The following is a 16,236-nucleotide window of genomic DNA, read 5'->3' as shown; positions in this document are numbered from 1 at the left end:
TAATATCCAGTGTCTATGATGTACATAGAAATATACATCTTTTCGGCATCAAATAATCTCTAAAAACTGCAGTTTCTATCAAATAACATAGCATAAAAGACTACTTATCATATAAAATATAATTTCAGGTGAAACTAAGCCCCAAACGAATAAACAAGCGAAAAGACGAAGAAAAACACAAGAAAACAAAGAAACACGCCCCCATGCCTCAAGAAACATGCCCCCATGCTTCTGAACACAAGAAAAGATAAAATATGGAAACAAAAGCACGGGGTCGTGCCTACCAAACACGGGGCCGTGGACGAGAACACAGAAAAGACAAAAAGAATTAGCACATGTCACTAAAAACTACGGGGCCGTGCCTATCAACCACGGGGCCGTGGTATGACAAACTGAAAATTTTTCTTGCTTTTTCAGACAACCATCGCGACTTAACTCAAATTTTCGGGACGAAAATTCTTTCAACATGGGAATGATGTGACACTCGTCAATTTCAGGTTAACTCCGTTAATTCGAACTCCGTCAATTCAAACTTAAGATCACTTGATCTATAACGCACATCTCATTACATTTAAACTAGGGTTTTAAATGACGCTTGACAATCACTACACATGTAGTCCTTCGGGATTGCACCGAAACGCAAAGGAGTTAACTCAAACCATTGGTGAACAAACGACAAACATCAAAACAATAATTATTTGATAATTATGTGTTAGGTTTATGTATTATTTGATATTTATATGTAGAACATTAACTCAAGATGCAAAAGTCTATTTTATGCTAGAAAAGTAATAACTAAAAGTAGAGGGGCCATTGTGTAATATGATTATTATTAAATAATATTAACAAAACCCTAACCTCCCTCCCTCTCCCCTCATACGATCGCCCCCCCTCTCCCTCACACCCCCTTGCGACGGCCACCACCACCACCACCATATCACTTTCGTTTTGACCTTGTTTTTCATAATCGGAGCATCCCGCACTTGTTTCTAGTCATCCCTCACCTTCCTCTTGATTGTTTCTGCGTTTTTAAGGTATAAACATAAACCCTAATTTTCGAATATCATGTGTTAAGTGTTCATATGCTTTGTTTTGATTAGATGATGCTTGATTATGCTTCGGTTATTGATTTAAATGATCATGTGTGATTTTGAACGGTGAAAGATTGTTAGATCATTGATTTTTCGTAAACCCTAGAGGGTTTACTACTGATTTTTATGGATAATTATGTTTATTGCATGTTTGGGGATATGTTGTATGCTTAGGATGCATGCTAGACGATTGTGTGTGCTTGCTGATTTTTGACAGCAGAGATAGTTAAACTTGAACGAGGTGTAACTTGTTAAATATAAAACTAAACTGGACTATTTATGAGTCTAAAAGGTAGTACTCTGAGTCTAGTTTTCAGAAAACCCAACCACGCCTGATTTGGAGGTGTTTTGGTTGCTCAAACGATTTAAATGTGATCAAAGGTCAAAACTGGTACTGGACAGATTGTTAAGTTTATGTTTAGACGACTGTAACTGAATGTTAATGTGGTAATTGGTCGACATTCTTAACACTAAAGTGTACTAGATTGAGTCTAGTTTCTAAAAAGTCCAAGTTTGTAATTTTTGGACATGTAAAAGTTAACGTTTATTATTTTACAAAACTGAAGTGCAAGTCTGAATTGTGAGGTCTTCTGTTAGGCTGTTTTGTAATTGTCATATCTCATGAACTAAAAGACCAAATGGGTTAGTTCTACTTCTGGAAGCTAACATATTGAGTTAAGAATCTAACCAAATTGGTCTTGCATTAATTGGAATTACCATTTAACGGGAAAAACAAATATCATTCTGTTGCGCATGATTTTGACTGCTGTGAGTTACTATAATGTTTTGGTTTTTGTGAGAAAACTATGTGGAATAAAAATACAATAAAAATAGTTCTGGAAACCTAACTCATGTATGCTTTTGTGACGATTTTTGGTGAATTAATTGATATGTTATGATCTGTTGAATAGAGTAATCTTTCAAGTAGAAATCTGTCTTGATAAAACTAGCTGCTGAACTATGTGAAAATACATGAAACGTGCTTGTTGCTAGATAATTGCTATGTTTTTGACTAAATTGCCCTTGTGTGGAATGATTTCTAGTAATGTATAATGTTAGTACTTGATACTTATGTAGTTGTTTACACATGAAACGTGTCACCAATGTGTTTGTCGAGTCACACATAATTCACAAACGAAACACAATACGTATCTCATGCATAGGTATTATGTGCCGAGTCTAGAGACTCAATAATAGTTCCAACACTTAGAAAATCTCATTCTTGTTTTAGAATGCTAGTGAGGATTTTCTGTGACGCACATCTCTCGGTTGACTTGTTTTTGAATTCTTCGCAAACAGTGAGTTTCACGTTCCCCTTTTACTCTTTTAAACGCTTTTTACTTGGGGGAGATAACATACTCCAAACACTTTAAATTTTGTTATTGGTTATATATCGCTTGTAAGGCTAAGTGGCAAACAAACCAACTAAAGTCCTTCATAACATCGAACCGTTTAGTATTTGTATAATAGCGAGTCACTGTTGAGTAGTACTACTGGGTTTGACAAACCCCACCCAACTCTAAACTCGACTGGAGGTCGAGTGGGTGTAATTTTGGCTAACACATTTTCCATGGTTGTGGAAGACATGGTGGCAAGGCAATTGATAAACAGTCAGCTTCGGTGTCGAACACTTAGTAATACTTGTTTTATAGGCTAGCTACCTATCGATATATAATTGACATAACATTATCTGGTAACGCAAACGCAAACGCAAACGCAAAACGTAAACGCAAACGCAAACGCAAACACTTTATTTATATAAACCTGTGAACTCACCAACCCTGTGTTGACACTTTTAGTATGCTATTCTTAGGTAGCCGAGGCGGGCGCGCGGTATAGGAACATGCATTCATTGAATATCATTGTTTCGAAAAACTTGTTTTAAACTTTTATTAATTGGGTTTTTAAGTCGTCCTGCGTGACGCAACACTTGGTTTATGATTTACGCTTCCGCACTTATTTAAACTTAAATGTTTTGTGGTTTGAAAACTTTATTTATGGTGTTTGATTATAACTAATGATTCCGATCCTGTTAGTTCACACCCTCTGACGGTAAAACTCCGTTAGTGGATTTTGAGGGTGTGACACGTGGCCACCTTTCAGAAAAGACAAAATAAATCTGGCACATGTCATAAAAATACACGGGGGCGTGCCCACCAACCACGGGGCCGTGCCTCACACTCCAGATTGCCTATAAATAGAGGCTCTTGTGCCATTTGAAGAGTGTGCCTTGAAAAGAGTTATATCCAGTTTTCACTTATAAAAACACACACTAACACTCTCATTGAATATCTAGTGAAGAGTTTGAAGGCTTGGAGGTCACCACCATCAACCATCATCATCAACCATCATTTCCATCATTAAGAATGAAGATTCATCTACAATTGGTTAGATTATTCCAAGTTTAATCATGTATTTTTTATCATCATTAATCTTAATGTTTATCATCATGCTCATTATGAGCTAAACTCCTTTTACCATCTAAAACCTATGAAGAAGCTTTGTTTTACTTGATAACTAATCAAGACATGTGATGTAGTCTAGTAAAGTACAGGGTTATATTACAATTATCTTTTGATGAGAAATGTTTCACCATCTTAAATCACTAATTCAAAGTTGGTGGTTGTCAATTCTATTGGCAATCGGTCATGATCGATTCATGTTCTTGAAAGATAGAAATACTTTGATACATTATCAAAACATGGATCCTTATATTGTACTTAGAAATGATGAGATATAAGTTATGATGTATTTCTCTAAACCTTGGTAATCCGAAAATGGCTTTGCTTAGGATATCAAATTAGTTAAAGAAATCATATGTTAACGGAACGTGTAATTATAACCTACATAAATCAACCAAGGGGAGGTTGTGTGAGTTAACTACAACCACCCGAATTTGTTAGAATTGGTATTTGAGAAATCGAAGTCAATCCTAATCTTTCTACTTTACAAAACTACTTGCCAACTTAAATTGACATCATTGAGATGACATGACATTAGGAAAGGATGGACTTTAAATTGCGCATGTTATCTCCTTAGTGCCAAAGATGCTCACTTAAGGTTTAAGGAGCTATCTATCATATATTGCTATGGCAAGTTTATCATATGTCTCAATATTAATTATCAATGTTAAAATGGAGTGGATTCTTGATCTTAGATGGTAACCTTCGCATAATTGAACAACTCGGTTAGAATATCTCGTCTTGGTCACCTATATATTATATATAAGTATTTTTATTTTATAAAAAGTTCATAAATCAACCCCATATATGATTAAAATCTCCTATTAAAGTAAAACGACGATTCATCATTAGAAACATTTGTGTCCACGGATCGATACTACATATACGATAGGTACACTTGCCTATTTTGTGTGTGTTTAGTCTTTGTAGAAATCACTTTTATAAATTTAAAACTCGATCTTGTGCAAAAGCAAATCATTCCAACCTCTTATATTTTATAAGGCATGCACGCACCACATCAGTCTATATCATATAACTAGCCACTCTATTATTAAATTTAAGTGGCCATTCTTAGCTATATCCACACGGTATAGGTCACAATGCAAGCTTAACACAACCTTATTGGCCACATTATTATAAAATTCATGTGACTGAAACATAATTCATGTGGCTCTATACGTGCAATGCTCACTCATAGTAAATAGTCATGTGGCCATTTTCTACCGTTTAGCCACACTTGTTGGAGAGGCTTCTTGATAATGCTTGTACCCTTTAGCCACACTTATTACCACATAAGGCCACTAAAAACTGTGTGTGGCCATATCATACCCACGGTGTCACGACCTTTGGCCACATATGACCTGAACCAAATGTGTGTGGCTAAAGGCCTACGACCACACTTTTTTCGTGTGATCAAAGGTCAATTTTCACGTAGTGTGTTTCCCTAACCGTTTTAGGCCAAAACTTGACCCGGGTAACCATAAAGCTTGGACCTTTATGATTTAAAACGTTCAAGAGTATATCTAGGTTTCTTTAATAAGCCGTTTATAACCATGAGTTCGTTAAGTTTTTTTAAACATCAAGTTTGCAACTTTATCACATAATAAGGTCCGATTTAATATCCTAAAAAGTTTCATGCAATACCGACTTAGTTTACCCGTTCTTTTCACAAACCGAACGCTACTCGTTTTACCCGAAACGAACCAAATAACCCATTTACTATCAAGTTCATTACTTTATCAATAATCATGACTCGATCTATCATCCTACCAAGTTTCATGCAAATCCGTGCATGAAAAGTAAGCCTTTTTTAAAAAAAACGTACATTTGAGGTTTTTGTCTGAAATCACTCGAGAAGCCCAAAACCATATCAAACGAACTCCTACTTGAGTGATTCAACCACGGAACCGTCTCATCCGGATCTACAAACCCATCAGTTCTCCTTTTCCGGAAAGCACAGCTACAGTTGCCGGAACAACTGAACAGTCGCCGGAATCTTCACTTTTGAGCTGCTATGGTTATTCAGATAAAAACCGGATTTCCCGACCCCTGATCGAAGTTCTAATCGGTGGAAATATTCATTTTTATACCATGAACACTCAGTTAAAATTTGAGACGGATCCAACGGTTAGATATCCAGGAATCTTTGTGTCTTTGTGGGTGGTTTTCTCAAAAACGAAGATTGGAGAAGTGTGTGTTTTTGATAGTGTAGGCTATGGTGTAGAGAAGTGTAAAAATGGAAATGATTAGGGTTTTAAGGGGTATTTATACTCCCATAAGCCCATGGACCTTAGACCCATCTTTCCTTTTTGGTCCATAATTAATTACATCTAATTAGCCTACTTATCTTTGCATCTTTATTATTTTATTATTTTCTCTACTAACTCAAGTAAACTTTTCACCATAATTAAATAATATATTAAATATTATTCTTAAAAATTTCAAGATGTTACACCCTAATATCCAGTCATGTAAAATCTCTCCATGAAACTCGTCTCTAGATCAGCCTGTTGGTAACGACTTTAAAACTCTCTCGAGCCCACCCGAGGGTCAACCAAAAGGTGGGTTCGGTTTGAACTTTGTTGCAATCGCGTATATAACATTCACGGCTACAATATTCACGGTTATGTTGTATCTAATGGTTCTGTTCTTATGCACCAGAAGACGGTCCAAAACGGGCCCGCGTGTAAACGAGACCATTCGTAAGGAAGTAACGGTTTTCATCGACATTGGAGCCTCATTAACTTTCGAAAATGTGTTCCAGTCCACTAACAATTTCAATGCAAGTAATTGTATCGAAAATGGAGGGTTTAGATCCACTTACAAAGCCGAGATCTCACCTGGGTTTTTGGTAGCGTTTAAACGTTTATGGGTTGGACGGTTTCAAGGTTCACAACAGTTTGATGCAAAGCTCAAAGCCCTAGGCCGACTCTGCCACCTGAACCTCGTGACTTTAATAGGGTACCACATAAGTGAAACCGAGATATTTTGAATCTTCAATTATCTGCCATGTGGCAAACTTGAGAGATTCATTCAAGAACGATCACCCGAACCCTCGATTGGCAAATCCTTCACAAAATCGCGCTCGATGTCGTGCATGAAGTATTAATCACATTAATTCTTAGGATATATGTTAATATAGTTTTTTTGTTTTGGGTAAAATATGTTAATATAGTTTATCATGTAAATATTATTTAGTTGAAGTGGGCTGAACTGTAAATATTATAATCAGGCCCGTTTAGGTAGTTAGGTTTTATGACGGTTGTTTGATATAAACTTCTGATATAACGAATTCAACAACTATAAATAGGACCCTCTGATTATTGTAAAAACTCAATTCGTTCATAATAAAATTCCATTCACTATACATTATTGTTCTTTTCTTGTTGTTATTAACGTTCTTATAAATCACTAGTTGTTGTGTCTTCTTTGATTACCAACAATTGGTACAAGAGCCCTCTTGAAGAATCGATCCAATCAAATTAGAAATTGCAATCCATAAACTAGGTTAATTCCCGTGAAGAAATCGAGATTATGTGTGATCTCAGAAGTATGAAAGAGGAACAACAAGGCAGTGTTCCAATCAAAACCTATGCCCGCAAAATGAAACATGAAGAAGCGATCTTTGATTCCCAGGAGATGGAATCTGGACAATCGAGTGTCCAAAATTCCGGCCAGGTGAGGGCCAATGATGATTATGAGGAAATCCATGTTAGCCATCTAGAAGGGGTGTTTGTCGCATCATGTACAGCAGAAGACATAGATGAGAATGCTAAATTGAAGAAAGAATTTGAAGCACGGTTTGAAGGTCTAACAGTTGGTGATGATCGTTTTCTCTACAAGAATGGGAGAAGGTTGACGAAGCAACAAGAAAAGCAATTAAGGAAAAATGTAAGTCCTGAACATGGATCACTACAATTATGATATCAAAAACTAGATGTTGGTGCGGAATCCCAACACTAAGTTATTCAAGAACACAAAGGAACACAAACACGTAAAATAAGAGTTGCTTCAAAACACACGTATTATAATTAGTCGGGTGCTTAAGCACGGTGATTACAAGACACGTCTAGTAAGTACTTAGATGGCAAACAAAACAAATGAACCAACAACCTAAACCCTATACAATGAATTCTATATATATGGTACTCAATACACAAGCCCAACAAAGACCAAAAGCCCACCGAGATCCCAAGGGATCTCGGTTCACATGTGCAACCCAAAACAAACAAATAGACTAAGTACAAACCAAAATAACTAGGCCCAACAATCTCCCCCTTGGTTTGTAGCTTGGTTCTCAATCTTGCTTCATATAATCAATGTCAGCGTCTTTCAAAGCACCTACCCAAAATTTGCACCTGATAATAAAGGCGACCATGCTTGTGTATTCTTTAGCAGCTGTTTCAAAGACCGGGTCAGCTATTATCTGAGAGTCTTGATGTCTTTCTCACCTAGCTTTCGCATATCTCTTGGATCAACAAATATGTACTGCCCTTTGCCTTTCTTCAAACGAATAACAACGGTGGCAGTCTCACTATCAAACATCCAGAATCTCATGTCATCTAGAGTACCATCGGGAATAGCTTTAGGCACAGGAATATGAATGGCCTTGTTTGTAGCAGGCCACGTAACGTTGACCATTGTCTTTCCCGTCCTTGGATACTTGACCCCCTTAGCTTTATTTAAAAAGGATTCTGCAATTGACATATTCGGAAAGCCCCTATCAACTTGACTCCTCAGAAAGTTCCAGAAACCTCTGCCACGTTTGTCATTAGTCACTGAGATCCACCTTAGTCCAGGATCCGAAATCTTTCATCGTCTTATAGTACTCGGTGGTACCGGACTTTTGTTTGACCCACCACATATTCTTCTCTGCATCAAAACCCCATGACACAACACTAGATCGATCCCTGTATTTATCTGAGAACCTCTCTGGAAAGGTGACAACGAACCTGTCTGGGTGATCAGATGACTCAACATTCTGATTGGAGTTTTTCATCACCAGCAGCTTCTTTGAACTCTATCTGACTTCTCTTTGGTGATTGGAGGTGATTGGAGTTTTTCATCACCAGATTCATCTATGTTTTCAATGGAACGAATAGTAGATCTAACACCTTGATCATCGTTGGGCATCTTTGACATTACATCAGTACTACTCTTGAACTCATCTCGAAACTTCTAAACGAGTTTCTGTTGGAGATCAAGATAAATAGCAGTTAATTCTCCCATGTTGGATTTAAGCTCTTTAATCTTGGAGTCTTTATCAGTGTTACTGGCTTCCAATTCTTGAATGCGTACATCTTTAACGACTGAGTCTTGTTCGAGATCAAAGACTCGACGTGAAGAGCTTGTACATCGACTGGAGCATCTTCAAGCACAATACCCTTGCCTTTGTTCTATAGAAACTTTTCTTGCATGGCAAGAATCTGAGCAACTTTATCAGGAACACCAGAACTTTACTGACCTTGATTTACTGGTCCAGATGAGCCAGAGGGAGCGTCAGTATGTTGAAACTCAGCCTCAAACTCGAACTCATGAGAAATGTAATCAAAAATCTGATCTTGAGTTTGAAGCTCAGCAGTGAATGGGCTTGGATCAACATGAGTCTCAGGAGTAATCGACTCAGGTTGATGTGATTCTTTCTGTGGGCTTGTTGTTGTCGACGGTGTGGTTGTTTCATGTTCACTGACCAGCACGCTAGATCTCGGATCTTTCTTCCTTCGTTTTCGTGGAATGAGATCGGCGCCTGGTTCCTCGGGGATATCATCATTTTCTTCATTTACAGCAGCTGATTGAGGAGGCTTCAATGCAGTTGACTGTAGTAATTCTGTAAAAGTCTCAAAATCCGCTAGTTGCTCAAAATTCGGAGCATTAACGGTGTCTTGGTGTTCCATCTCTTCATCTTCATCGTCAGAGATCTCAAAAGTAGCAACACGCCTTTGAGCAAGCGCTACATGTTCTTCAGCCACTTGAGCAACAACAGGAGCAGCTTCTGTTTTGGAAAATTTGCCAAATTTTTCAAGAGCATGAAGGCCCTAATAGACTATTTTGGAGCCTTTCCTAGACTGTTTCATTAACTCAAAAGAGTTGGGTCCCATTGACTTCATATCTAGAGTATCAACAGATCTGACGAAGTCGATGTAGTGTGAGTCGAAAATCATCTGTAGAAATCTTGGATACATGAGAACATTTCTTTCTTCTTCCCTTTCATATTGCTCATCATCTCATTGAAAACAAACTTGGAATAGTTGTAATTCCAATCCATGATCAGAGCAACAATAGTAGACATCTGAGTATGACTTATCTTGTCAGACCCCCCCCCCCTTTCTTCCCGACACGCATGTGAAAAACGTGTGTATCAAAAACCTCCAATATGGGTGAAATAACTTCTTAATTGCTGGAGGATAAGTACCCTCGTAACCCATCCTGGTGAGAATCTCAGAGACAACAGTAGTAGAGTATTCTGTCGGATAATCAGGTTGATCACCAAACAGAATCACCTCCTTTATAATAGGCTCTGTGACGACAACTGGCTTCTTCTGTACTTTGGAGTCTATCGACATAACTCCATCTGGACCTCGTGAATTGATTGAGGCATTATTCCAAAAATCAGTGATCATCTTCCTGCATATTACAGGGCTTTCTCGTAATGCGTGAGAAATCCTGCAAGTGTTGAGGCCGGCTATCATAGATTTGAACTCCTTGTGAGCTAATGGTGGATCAAATAAGTGTCCAGCAATATTATGTATGTCTACAAACTTTAACGGAGCCTGATCAGCCATTACTGCACCAAACGAATCAAGTTAGTAAATACAAACTTGACTAAAGTTATTTTAAAGCAACTTAATCAAGTTTTAAAACATGAGGGGCCAATAATGACAAGAACACATTATGTGGACTATAATTGAAAAATAATAATTGATCTCGGTCCACAAAGAGTTTTCTGTCAACATAAAGGATCTCGGTCAGAATTCAATGGTTTTCTGTCAAAGGCAAATGTCTCTTTCCAGGTTGACCAAGAACATGAGTTCTCGGTCAAGACTGAGAGATCTCGGTCAACGAAAGTCAACCGAGATCCTTTTAGTTGGTTGACAGTTGACAGAGAACCCTTTGAACTCCCTTCTCGAATCATGAGCCATCTTCTTCAAGAGTGTCGAGAACACCATTAAACCTGCAACATACTCGTGATCAAACCAACCCTAACACACTTCAGTTTTTAATGCGAACATAACCATAACCAGATCAGTCCATAAGCCCATACAATCCTAAGAGAGCCGTCTATTAATTTATCTGTTAGTCAATGGCGGCATGAATCTATACATCTCACAAGGACAAACAGTTTATAAAGCTTTCTCATTACTTGTAAATCAACAATCACGAACAGTAACAGCAGCTTAATGGGATTAGATTATGCAGAGGATAGTTCTCGGCTGACAGAGGGTTTGAGAGAGATGAAAGGTTTTGAATGAAAGATGAACAATAATGAAGGTTAGGGTCTACTTATACCCCAACACACATGGGCCGAGAACCTCTGAGCAGGCCCAAATCAATTTGACAGCCCAAAAACATGTTCACATATAAACGACATCCAGCCCAAATCATTTAAAAATTACATTTAAAATTACTTAGTTAAATCATGCATTTCGAGGAGAGTAGTTTTGAGATAAAACAAATAAGACAAAACAAGCATAAATAACAAAAACAAAAATACAAAAAAAAAAAAAAAAAAAAAACTTTTGAATTTTGTAGATTGGGATCAAATTTCAGTTTTGTAAAAACGCCACCTTTTATGAAAAGATTCTAACATGGAATCATATCGTTTAAGAGGTTGTCACTAAGATTCATGTTCAGCGTTATTATGACATAAAGAAACAGGTTGATAGCAAGTATAACAGACTTAGCATGATTTTCATTGCTTCAGTGATATGAGTTAGGTTCAGTTCAGCATAAAGCTTAGATGGACATCACTCATGGACCTGTGATGCCTCCTATCTCTTCTCAAAGCGTATTTGGCTTTCCCCAATTCACCCCAATTTGACTCCAACCCCCCTAGTGCTTGATCAAAAGTTTTTAGAGATAAACGAACAAGAATTTTAAGCTTTAAGGTTGAACGTTGGACTTACAGGCCTTTCATTCGAGACATGACAGGACTTACTTGTGTCCCCCCATCTCTGTAGTTCTAGTTTGACCCTCTAAGCTTTTAAAACATAGATTTTAATAAGATAAAATAAACTCCTTTGTAGATTTTTTTTCTTTTTTTTTACAATAACTTAATAACACAATACTTTTGGTGATCAAGACACTAACGGGCTCGTGTATGACTAAGTAATTGCTTTTCTACCTATCCTTCGGAGAGATGTATATGAAGACATGCACATTTCTTCAAAATGACTCTCCACACTAAGTTTAGCAAAATTAGTTTATATCACTTCAACTTTTATGCAGCATGGAAAGCTACCATACAAATCAATTACTGTTCTAGAGTCTTTTAAGCTTAATAACTTCACCCGTTAGGCACACATAAACAATTTATCTATCACTTTCCAAAGGTTGGACCAATTTTCATTTGAAAATATTTTGAAGCTTCTAAAAAGCTGTTAACTGAATAAAATTATCATTTCCCAGAGAGTTACAGAAAACACACATGTTAAGAACTCAGTCACCCCGGTCACTCTTCAATTTTCGGGTAAATGGCTATCCCGTATGACCACTAGTGGTTAACAGGACCACAACACATATGAGAATACGTGTCCCTCCAATTTGGAATTACCGACATAATTTTAAGTGAAAGAATTCAAAACAGATAAAACACATCACAATCGCCCCGGATGCTCTCAGTTCTTAGGTAAATGGCTATCCTGTGAACCTAAGAGTAGAACACCAGACCAAACATATACAAGTATATGTCCTTCAAACTTGAGCAACCGGCATAATTTTAAGCGAGAATGATTTTTTTAAACAACGCGCGCACAGTATTTTTGACTTTTTGATTTTTCTCCCCCTAAATTTGTGCAAATTTAGAAAATATGTACAAATTGACACTTAAAAAGACTCAATCCTCGAAACGAAGCATTTTAAGAAAACTCACAAGCACATTAAATTTGGCTGATCCGACCGGTTTTGTAAATAAGTTCGCCACATTGTTGTCAGTGTGGACTTGCTCAAGGTGAATTAATTTTCGGTCGTAAAAATCATGAATAAAATGAATTTAATATCGATGTGCTTGGTCTTAGAATGTTGAACTGGGTTTTTGACAATAGCAATGGCAGCATCATTATCATAAAAGATTGGAGTATCAAGAAATTCCAAACCGTAATCCAGCAGTTGGTTTTGCATCCGGATAACCTGAGAGCAGCAAGCTGATGCAGCAACATACTTCTCCTCGGCGGTGGAGGTGGACACTGTTTGTTGTTTCTTACACTGCAAAGAAATGAGACGATCTCCTAAGAACTGGCATCCGGCAGATGTGTATTTCCTGTCAATGTCATCTCCACCATAATTGCTATCAGCAAAAGCATACATATAAAATTTCTGATTGTTTGGGATACCAAAGACCTAACTTCGGTTGTCCCTTCAGATATCTAAATATACGTTTAACAACAATTAAATGAGAGAGTTTAGGATTAGCCTGGAAACATGCACATTGGCAGACTGCAAACATGATGTCAGGACGACTGGCAGTGAGGTATATTAGAGACCCGATCATCGATCGATAGTACGTTTGATCTACGGGACTTCCTTCCGGATCAGATGATAGTAGAGGCCTTTCCGCCATTGGAGTGTTAGCACTCTTGGAATCTTGAAACTCAAACTTTTCGAGCATATCCTCATCATACTTCCCTTGATGCAGTAAGATTCCCGCCGAGCTATGGCGAACCTGTAACCCTAGAAATGTTGTCATCTCACCCAACGAGCTCATTTCAAATCTTTTCTTCATTACTTCTTCGAATTCTGTGCACAACTCAACACTGGTGGATCCGAAAATAATGTCATCTACATAGATCCGGACTAGAATCAAATCCTTTCCGATAGTTTTTCAGAATAAGGTTTGATCAATGGTTCCTCGCTTGTAGCCATGATCTAAAAGATGTGCGTTCAACGTAGCATACCATGCCCGAGGAGCCTGATGTAACCCGTATAACGTCTTGTCTAACTTGTAGATGTGATTCGGTTTCTAGGAATCAACAAAACCCGATGGTTGATCCTCGTAGATCTCTTATTTTACCTCCCCATACAGAATCGCTGTCTTGACATCCATCTGATAAACTGTGAACCCCATGAATGACGCGTAGGCCAGAAAGATTCTGATGGCCTCAAGTTTATCCACTGGAGCATAGACTTCAGTGTATTCTAATCCCTTAACTTGATGAAAGCCACGAACTACCAACCGTGCCTTGTTTATAACAATAACCCCCGTGTCATATTGTTTGTTTCAGAATACCCATCTCGTGTCAAGTACTTTCTTTCCTTCTGGCAACTCAACCAATCTGCACACCTTCAACTTATCAAACTGATTCAACTCTTCATGCATAGCGTCAACCCAACTTGGTTCTTGAAGTGCCATTTCTACCGTCTTTGGCTCAATTTGGGATAACAAACAGCTGTTGATGTGTCCTGTCTGACTTCTGGTGGTCACACCCGTTTCTAGAGTATGACATTCTCAATTGGATGTTTTTTCTGAATCCTCGATGGAATTAAATGATCGGAAACATCATTGGTAGAGTGTAAGTTTGACAGATTCTCATCAATATCAGTAAGAGGGTTATTCCATCCAGAGGTCGTTGTACTGTGAGAGTACGAGCTACCGGCGACATATTCATTTGGAATAGCATCAGGAAATAATGTGCTCCCGAAAATTTGACGAATAGGACTCTCCCCCTCAACTGATGAAGTATTTTCTGATGGAGTTGGAGAAGATGATGAAGTTGTGGCGGGTTCTGATTTATTTACAGGCATGGATGGAGTGACATCGATTGGTTCTGTCAAATCATCATCTAGAACAGGAGATATATGAGACACGACATTATAATATTCTTTCACAGTGTCTACAGAAGTTTCACCCGAGATGTTTGAGTTGGTGACCGGAAGCACGTTGAACAGTTTGAAGAGTTCATTATAGTCGAATAAACAGTCTGGACCAACACGAGCATCAGTATCATTTTCTTCCAACCAACGAATTTCATAGGACTCTATAATCTGCTTGGTTAACTTATTGTAGACTCTATATGTTGTGTTACCTGCGTAGCCAACAAAGTAACAAGCATCAGCTATGGCCCCAAATTTTGGAGTAGACTCTAGATTCAATAAAGTGCAAGGACAACCAAATGCTCTGAAATGTGCAATAGTAGGTTTGTGACCATAGACAATCTCATATGGAATTTTCATCTTAGATTTGTTGATTATCACCCGATTCTGAACATAACATGTCGTATTAATAGCTTCTGCCCAGAAGAACAATGGCAGCTTAGAATCACACAACATAGTCCTTGCTGCTTTGATAAGAGTTCTGTTTCTCCTTTCAGCCACACCATTTTGTTGTGGTGTCCGCACTAAGATGTACTAACGCATCACCCCTTTTTCTGAGCAGAATTGATTTAAAGACACATTCTTGAATTCAGTGCCATTATCATAACGTATTCCCTTCATCTTCAATATTGATTTGGTTCTCCATGAGCACTAAGAACTTCTTGATCAAATCTGCAGTTTCACTCTTATTTGACAAGAAAAACACCCAAGTGAAACGTGAGTAGTCATCAGTAATAACAAGACAATAAGAGCTGCGTGAGAGATTCAAAACATGAACTGGACCGAAAAGATCCATATGTAACAATTGAAAAACTGATGAAATGGAGGTGATCAATTTTGGTTTATGAGTTTTTTGATGGTGTTTACCCAAAGCACAGGCCACGCATTTTTCAACAGTAACAAAATCTTTAATGGGTAAACCACGGACCAAATCATTTTTAGCAAGACGGTTTAAATTTTTTGTATTAGCATGACCAAGACGAAGATGCCAAAGCATATCATTGTATTCCGACACTTTTGAAAACAAACAAGTTATTTCATCAGGAACATTTTTGTTCATGTCGATCACAAAAGCATTATCTTTTCGTTGTGATCGAACAAGAATCCAGTCTTCTGGTATAATTATACAAGGTTTCAAAATTAGGCATTCCTTTTTTGTAAAAATGAGTTGAAAATTCTTTATCACAGATTTGAGAGACACTCAACAAATTGTGCTTCATTTCAGGAACAAAATTAACATTTTCAAATAGTAGAACACTGTTACTTACAGTACTCTTCTGAGTAATCTTCCCCTTCTCTCCTCTCGCAAAAGACACATACCCACCATTAAATGTTTGAATGTCGTGTAGATGGGAAATGTCTCATGTCATGTTCCTGGAACAGCCACTATCAACATAACAAGGTCTGATGATATTCCTCCACAGTCTTCCATTCACAAAGCGTAGGATTAGTTAGATTTTGGTACCCAGTCCATAGTTACACTGGGTGACCCTGATTCATCTAAAGTTGTCACGGGTTTCCATGACATATCCTTTTGATCATCAAACATTTGGCTTGCAGACTCTTTCACCGGAGATTTGGGCAGCCATTTATGTCTACCATTGTAGGATTTAGCATTATAAGTACGAATGGTTTGCTTCATCTACGGTGCTTTTGGG

The 16,236-nt window shown here is 37.8% G+C and overlaps 1 pseudogene; it reads left to right on the top strand.

The window, feature by feature from the left end:
* The window catches only part of LOC143549798 (LRR receptor-like serine/threonine-protein kinase RPK2), a 75,672-nt pseudogene that overhangs the window by 53,598 nt on the left and 5,838 nt on the right, over positions 1–16,236 (top strand).

The sequence above is a fragment of the Bidens hawaiensis genome, unplaced genomic scaffold, assembly GCF_021521415.1.
Source record: "Bidens hawaiensis isolate Kalapana, Puna unplaced genomic scaffold, B.hawaiensis_p1.1 tig00015792_1, whole genome shotgun sequence".
Lineage (NCBI taxonomy): Eukaryota > Viridiplantae > Streptophyta > Magnoliopsida > Asterales > Asteraceae > Bidens > Bidens hawaiensis.
The sequence above is the reverse complement of the archived record's forward strand: the minus strand, read 5'-3'. Positions and strand labels throughout refer to the sequence as shown.